The 8,965-nt window shown below is 36.9% G+C and overlaps 1 pseudogene; it reads right to left on the reverse strand.

Moving 5' to 3' along the window:
* Positions 1 to 7,175: 7,175 nt before the first annotated feature.
* On the reverse strand, positions 7,176 to 7,910 carry LOC124461249 (annotated as a pseudogene).
* Between the last annotated feature and the right edge of the window lie 1,055 nt (positions 7,911 to 8,965).

Genomic DNA, 8,965 nt, shown 5'->3' on the forward strand with positions numbered 1-8,965 from the left:
TTATTATTCCTGATTTAAAACAAGACATATATCTTGGAATAGATTTTTGGCGTAAATATGGTTTAATAGATAAATTGAAGGAAGACCCACTAATAGTATCGGATATTATTGAAGAAACGGAAATGATCATGGAGATTCCGTGAAAATGCACCGTTTGTCTGAGTCTCAGCAGCAATAACTCAATTTTGCAATTGCTAAATTACCCTGCTACGATAAAAAAGGATTAGGTCGCACACATCTCATTGATCATAAGATTGAAGTTGATAGCAACTTTTGGCTTTCAAGCAGCCTTGGATTTTTCATTTTCTTTGGGACAATTTGGTTAATTGTACCCCTGCCCAATCGCTGATATTTTCTTCGTTGGATCAGAAAAACGAGACATCTTTCAATAACCAAGACACCAGCGAACCTCGGATTTATTTTATCAACCCTACAATTTCATCAACAATCATCGCCATGGGCCAGGCTAAAATAGTCTGGTGATGAAATGACGCTATTCCCCGGCTAATACCAACATTCTACACCCAATTTGAGCGAGATCTACTACTTTTCGATTTCTTTTTGGTGCATATGCATACTTAGTAAAAAGCTTTCTGCTCTCTGACGTGACGGTCGTGTTTTTGCATAGCTCCTGAGTTTTTATTAATATTTATTTTTTTTCTCAATTTTTAATTGTGCTTAATTTGTTTACACTTCCGCTGGTGTTGTTCGCTTGACTCCCTTGTGTTTTATTTCCATAATTCGCCAAATTAATCAGTTTAAACAGTTTTTTCTTTTTCGTGATTAGTGTTTGGTGCAATTACATGTTTTTTTTTTTTTTTTTCTTTTTTTTTTCTCTTTCGTCATTGCTTCTGCAGTTGCTCCCCTCATCGCCCCCATCATACCATCAGTGCTAGTGGCTTTGTTGTTCTCTCTGCTTTGTGCTTGTCTGTCACTTTTGTAAGGCCGCCTCTCAAAGCTCGGCTTATAACTGTTCTTGCACTCTCTGTTGTGCTGTGCACTCTAGCTGTCTCTTTGTTTTATTTGTAATTATTGATTATTTATCAATAATTATCTTTGTGCTGTGAATTTAATTTTTCTATATATTCTTATATATATATAATTTTTTTGCCTTTCTTTCGGCTTTTCAATGGCTTGTTGTCTACCTAATTGCAAACATTCTGATCGTTTTGATGATCAGTATAGAGCAATATCTTGTTGGCTCTGCGATAATCTTATTCACTTAAAATGTGCTGGCCTCAATGGCCGCGACTACGACAAATTTTCTGGTTTGTCTGTGTCTAAGCCTGAGCTTGGCTTAATGCGATGGACTTGCCCATCTTGTGCCAGCCAGCAGCTTGATTTTAGCCGTATGTATAGGGATCTTCGTTTAAGGTTTCTTTCTTTAAACAAACTGGCCAAACAGCTGTCAAACGAGTGTGACTCTAGCGTTCAATTATTGTCGCAATTCAAATTTGTTCCACCTTCTGAGAAATTGCACAAGAAATGTACCCTTGAGTTGCCTCGTAAGCAGTCGCCAGCTCTCTCTATTACTTCCTCTCCGATTTTACTTTCGCCTACACCATCTTCTTGTCCCTCTTTATGCTCTTCTTTTCAGATTGAAGTACCCATTACAAGCCCTGGTGTACCTCAATCTATCCCTCACGGGAACTCTGATCAATCACAGGATCATGCCGGCTCTCAATCACTTGCGGATCCCAATGCTCCTCCGCCTCCACTAACTGTAGTGCCTCATCGCAAACAATTATTTATTTCTAGGCTTGCTCCAGATACTTCTGAGTCGTCTGTGGCAGCTTACATTGGTAATATTTGCCCTGCTAAGGTTTTAATTCAAAAGTTTAAGTTTTCTAGGCCTCGCGAAATCTCCTCTTTTAAAATTACAGTACCAAATGAGTACTTCTCAGCTATGGTTGACCCTAATTTTTGGCCAGAGGGCCTAGTTGTACACGAGTTTGCGCCCAATAAGCGCTCTCGTCCGTTGCCTGTCCACCTTCCTACTTTATCTTCTGCTTCAAAAAACTAATAACGTCTAGTCTTTGCATTCATTATCAAAATGTAAGAGGACTTCTTACCAAGCTGTCGAACCTTTTCTGTGATAGCCAAACCTTTTCAGCTGACATATTAGCTTTCTCTGAAACTTGGCTTAACTCCTCTGTTCTAGATAATGAAATTCTTTCTAATAATTTTATTTCTTATACGCTTGATCGTGTTGGTCGTCGTGGCGGTGGAGTACTCATTGCTGTAAACTCGAATCTGTCTTCAAGTGTGGTGCCAATTGATCTCCCCTTAGGTGTTGAGTTTATTTGCGTCGAAGTTACATGTTCTAACTTTAGCCTATATATCTCTTGTTCTTATATTCCTCCAGCTTCTGATATCATGATCTACGTGCACCATGCTGATGCTTTACGAACTATTTTTGGTCGTCTTAAAGATCGGGATGTTCTTATAGTTTTAGGTGATTTTAACTTGCCTAATATTTCTTGGCTTGTTGATGATAATCTATCTTTCTTAATTCCTTCATCTCAACATGTTTTTCTTGATAGCCTACTTGAATGTCCACTATATCAGTTGAATTCTTTCCTTAACTGTTGTAAAAGAATCCTTGATCTTGTTTTTGTCTCTGATCCCACTGTTAGTGCTGTATCGCGAACACAGCCACTAGTGAAACCTGAAGATCCTTATCATCCTACCATTGAAGTTACTATTTCTTACAATTCCGTTACTAATTTATTTAAAAACATCTCAAATTCTCGTCGTAGATGTTTTCGTAAAACAAATTTCAATCTTCTTAACAGCCTTATTTTCTCTTTTGATTGGTCGTTTCTATTTGAGTGCTGCGATATAGATTGTGCAGTGAAGTTTTTCTATTCTGCTCTTAATTCTCTAATTGATAAATGCGTTCCTTATGTGAATGTCTCTACCGTCTCCAGCTCGCCAGTCTGGTTCACACGTAGGCTCTCTAATCTTCGTAACATTAAATCGAGATATTTTAAAAGATTTAAAAAAACTGGTTCGCGACTTGACTATGCAAATTATTGTATAGCCAAATCTCAATTTTGTCTCTTAAATACTCAATGCTACAACAATTATCTCGTTCGCTGTAAGGCTGAATTTTATAATAACCCCAAAAGATTTTACAACTTTGTCAATTCCAAAAGACGCTCTAATGTCCTACCTTCCACCTTCAGACTTAACGACCAGTCTGCTAATAATGATTTAGATATTGCAGATCTGTTTGCTAAATTTTTTTAGTCGACATATTCTACTACTGTTTCGGATCCCACACCCTATCCCTTTTCAATCCCACATTTAAATTGTATGTTTTTTCCCAGTATTACTGAAGACTGTATTCTCTCTAGCTTGTCATCTATGAAGTCTTCCTTCGTTCCCGGGCCTGATGATATGCCTAGTTGCATCCTTAAAATGTGTTCTATTTCCCTATCTAAGCCTTTAGCTCGGTTATTCTTTATATCGAGTGAGACTTGTAGATTTCCTGATATTTGGAAGGAGTCATTTATTATTCCGCTTTTTAAAAAGGGTAGCAAATCGGATGTTTCCAACTACCGTGGCATTGCCAAACTTTCGGCAATACCTAAACTGTTTGAGAAAATTATTACGTCTTCTCTTCAACATCTATCCAGATCCACTATTTCTCCTTGTCAGCATGGTTTCATGAAAGGTCGTTCGTCGCTTACCAACCTTTTAGAATTGACTACCCTTGTACACCATGGCTTCCGTAAAAAGTGTCAAACTGATGTTATTTATACTGACTTCAGTAAGGCTTTTGATACGGTTGATCATTCTTTGCTTCTCGCGAAACTTAACATCATGGGTTTTTTACCAAAATTATTGGGTTGGTTAAAGTCGTATCTTATTGGCAGAACCCAAAAGGTGTCTTTTCGTTCCTCGATATCTAAAACTGTTCGAGTTACGTCAGGTGTAGGCAGTGTAGGCAGGCAGTCATCTGGGCCCACTATTATTTACATTGTTTATAAATGATTTGCCTTTGGCCTTGGCGCATTCACGCGTGCTCATGTTTGCGGATGACGTCAAGATTTGTTATTCCTATAATGATCCTTCTTTCCAACAGTACTTGCAATCAGATCTCGATGCGTTCTGTGATTGGTGCCACGTTAATAAATTACACCTTAATGCCTCTAAGTGTTCTTTTATGACTTTCAGTCGTTTGTCTCCGCTCCTAGCTCATTACTCTATTTAGTCTGTTCTGTTAGATTGTGTTCCATCATTCAAAGACTTAGGCGTTATGTTTGACCCTAAACTTTCATTTAATGTTCATATTTCTTCAATTGTCAACAGAGCAAGCTGCCTTCTCGGCTTCATTAAACGTTGGGCCAAAGAATTTGATGATCCCTATGTAACAAAGGTTTTATACACTTCGTTAGTTCGCCCTACTCTAGAATATTGCTCGCCAGTGTGGAACCCGCAATATGATGTTCACCAGCGTAGTATTGAATCAGTACAGAAGCAATTCCTTAAGTTTGCGCTACGCGGTCTAAATTGGGACCCGGGTCTTCGCCTACCTTCTTATTCTGATAGACTTCTTCTTATTAATCTTCCTTCACTTTATAACCGTAGGCTTGTTTTTGGCATTCTCTTTCTCCATAAACTAGTCAACGGCGAAGTCATTTCTACCAATTTACTAGATACGCTGTATTTTTGTGTTCCCTCACGTCGGACCAGAAACTTTTTTCCTATTCACCTTAGTAGATGTCTGACTAACTACTCTCTTCACGAACCTCTTCGTGTTCTTTGCCAATCTTTTAACAACCTTTCTCACCTTATCTCTCCTCATCTTTCTGTCACTTCTCTTCGCGCTATACTTTTTAATCATCTACAGCGAAACCAATGAAAATATTCTGGACTTGGATTGGCTGCAACTCATCCCTGGCCACATTGGCTGTGAATCGGGGCATAGCTGGCACCTTGTGTAAACAAAACACCTCCACCGGGCCGGGGATGTTTAGTTGTGTATAAAGCTAAGCTACCTTCTTCATTTAATTACTATCTGTCTTTAGCTTAAGCTTTTTCGTCGACTGCTGTGTTAGTTGACGTAAATAAATAAATAAATAAATAAATAAATAGTAGTAGTTCTGCTACCTTTTCTTGTTTCATCTGTACGCAAAGTATGGCGTAGCAGCCCTTTGGTTTGGATACTACTTTTTTTTGTTGCACCACGGCAACACCTTTTCATACTTTTTTTTTCTTCTTTTATTAACGTAAATTTTTGCTGAACTAAAAGAAATTTAAATGAATTATTAGTTTAAGTAACGTAACGAAACTTAAAATACTATTATTAAAATTAAGTCCCTATTTGGTAAAGTAAAATACGTTTTCCTTAGTAGAAAACCTAATGGGTATGTAAGGCCCTGAGATTGGCTTTGTTGCATTTTGCCGTTGGATAAATCGTGAGTTAACACACACATGTATATACATATATAAATCTTTGTTTCATTGCCAACTGGCACACGCGGACACATAACCCAAATCTCTTTTGAATTACTATGAATTTTTGAATCTATATTTGCTCTATATCGTATTTAAATTTATTTTGCTATATCTTTTTACACATCTTTATTTTGTAATTTCTTAGAATATTAAGTCATGAAAACCCTTTTGTTTGGAATTAAACCCGTAACTTGAAATTTCGTCATGTTGGTGTAAACTAATTCATTGAGGAGTCCGTCGCCTGAATCCATGACTATGCTGCCGTTACAAATCGTCTAAGATCATTTAAGAGTCTGTAAAGGGGCAATCAATTAAACCCAATAGTTTGCCAAGGTAGGGTGGGTACATAAAGGGTTAGCGAACAACACCTTTAGCTAATCTGCAGAGAAGGTGTCCGCACAATTAAAAGTATCCCGATCTGGTCAAATATTTTGCTTTTTACATCCTTTTAGTTTCTGATGGTGCACTTATATTTTTTCTGTATGATCAGTGCGTATGCCTAGAGTAGGACAGAACCCCCCCTCATCCGACGAGCTAAGCAAGAGCAACGCTAGAAGTGCACGACCCCGATCTTTAGCATACACTTGTGTTATCCTTTGCAACGTAGAAAAATTAGGCAGCTAACAACTACACGTGCACATGTACATCACTACAGTACACACACACACATACGTATCAGGGACTTGATTGATTTGAAATGGCGGACAAATAATATAAAAAGATACTAGTCGTAGCAGTCGAAAAAAATTTGCTAAAATTGCATTCATTTTATTTGTATAGATTTGTTTTTTTTTTCTTTGTTTTTATCTTGAATTTCAAACATTTTTGCAGTCGTTTTTAATGGACATCAAATGTTCTTTTAAATTACATATGTTTAATGTACAACAATCGAAACAAATTAACGCTTTTTCATATTTTCGATTTTGGTTTTCGGCTAGTAGAAATAGTTCATCTTTACTAATTTCCTCTATATAATTTTTAAAAAGTAATTGTATTCCATAGAGAAACTGAAAAATCGAAAAGTTTTTTTTTATCTCAAAGTTTTTAAAAAAATTTTTAAAAATTCACAAAATTACAAAAGGCAGGAAATGATTCATTATGCAACAAACACATACTTTACTTCACATACTTTAGAAAAACCCGAAATCTTTTAAAACTCAGAAATCCAGCATATAATTTTGATGTGGCTTTACAAGTCAAAGTTATGTATACAGATCTAAAATGTTTAACTAAATAGCTTTGTTCTCTTGAACACCTAAAAACCATTTTTAGAAAACATATTCAAGGAATAGGCATCTTTCCGGGTATCATTCGGGCTAAAGCTTATAAGAAACTTTCTATGAACTAATATTAAAGACAAACCTTGCATTTGTCGAGGTCAATGTTCAAAAAAAGATTATTTCAAAGGCACCACAAAAAGGTTAATGCAAAGTTTGACTTAAATTTAAAAAATGTCGTAATCTAAACATTCGTTTTTCCTAATAACAAATTGGAAGCATCATTAAATTTGCTATATAGATTAAGAAACTAGTTTGAACGTTTGAACTCTTTCTCCAACATTTATTCAACAATTCATGTTTTGTACTACTAGAAGAGGTTCGTAAATGGAGTGCTGTGAGCCATTTAAGATGTAAAAAAATAATGTGCGAGTGACCCATGTCTTTTTCCAATTGGTTCAAAAAATAAAATTAATGCAGTTTTATTTTTAAATTTGTACTTGTAATTACTTAAAATGTACACACTATTACATTCGTTACAAGATTAAATTATTACATTACATGGTAAGCAGCAGTTACTGTTTTTTTGGGGGGAAACATGAACACACACACGACTACGATTTGGAGGATGGATACAGCTCGGCATAACTTTGGACATCTTACTTCCCGGTGCAAACACGGGGATGTTTATGCCGAAAGCTCTTCGTTACCTTGCAGGCCTGCAAAAAAAGAAGTTCTAATTAAATGCTTTCAAATAGGTTATTAGGTTTGTTTCTTGCCATGCGACGATAACGATTCTTCTTATCTTCCGATAAACTGCACCAGGCACGCGCGGCTATTTTTATCAATTCCTGTGGCTTTAGACCACAATGTTTCTTGCGGAACGATCGAACGAAATTCAGATACCCATTATTCATAACGGGACGGGTTTGCTGCACTTGACACGCTTTTTGGCGCATGGGTTTCTACGCTTGGGGCGACAGGCCTTGCGCTTCCTGCGACAAGCTGGTTTACGCTTAGGGGACTTTCTCTTCATTTTCTTGTTACAGCACATGTCGGCATTATCCTAGAGAGCAGTGGCTTCTCGGCTTTTGCTTGGCATTGTATAGTCATACTTGCTTCGTTCGGTATTATTCATCGTTTGCCAGATGTTTGTACCCCGACGAATGGATGTATTCAGATCAAGCTGGGTATTCGTTGAACGGAATTCCCGAAGAAAGTTGAGAAATGTTCTATTGGCCACACGAGCAGGTTTGTGCAAGCGCAAAATTCGTATGGTTTCATATGAATTCGGCATTTTACCTGAAATGAAAAATGCAATCATATTAGAAGTATAAAAGTCAATGTACCTCCAAATGGGTTAGTGTATTGGGGAAAAAGCAATTAGCAGAGTGGCTTTCTGTACAATTTATAAGTGGGAGTGGCACAATTTTTCAATTTTATAAAAAGCAAAAACTATTTTCAATTGTTTTGTGCAACAAAAACGAAACACAGGTTGAAACTGCACAACAGGCAATTCTAAATTGTTATTGAAAAAAAAATGAAACCAAAAGGAATGTCAAATGTCTGGGCTAAAATGTGGCAGTAAAATATTTGGATAAAATGAATTTTGCCCAAATTTTTTATTATAGATTCCTACAAAACTTTAATGCCAAACCTCGCAGAAGTTTGTCTCATCAGGTTGAATATACTAACAAAATACAAACATTTATTATATTCTTTGGAGGGGGCCCACCAAAAGGAAAAAGGGAAATGCTAAAAGTAAAAGCATGGCCAACTAATTAAACTGATGGATGAGACAATGCCTCATGTAAAACAGTAACAACCCGACAACAGAATGCCCTTCCAGCCCTTGGTCCTTTTGCCTGTCTGATGTACATATGCAAACAGCAACTGAACAGAATCAACAAATACTACAAACACACAATGTATCTGTCTTGCTCTAGTCTTTTTATACCCTCACAGAGGGTATTATAAAATTGGTCAAATGTTTGTAACGCACAGAAGGAGACGTTTCCGACCCCATAAAGTATATATATTCTTGATCAGCATGACAAGCTTAGTCGATATAGCCATGTCCGTGTGTCCGTCTGTTCGTCCGTCCGTCCGTCTGTGCGTATGCGTTTTACTCAGCCGTCTTAAGAGCTATCAGGCTGAAATTTTTTTTCGGGGTTTTTTATTACCCGGGAAAAATAAAGTATGAAAACCATAAGGATCGGACCAGTATATCATATAGCTCTAGAAGAACTAGAAGAAACATTTTCATAAAAATCGTAGTATGC

The sequence above is a fragment of the Drosophila willistoni genome, unplaced genomic scaffold, assembly GCF_018902025.1.
Source record: "Drosophila willistoni isolate 14030-0811.24 unplaced genomic scaffold, UCI_dwil_1.1 Seg285, whole genome shotgun sequence".
Taxonomy (NCBI): Eukaryota; Metazoa; Arthropoda; class Insecta; order Diptera; family Drosophilidae; genus Drosophila; species Drosophila willistoni.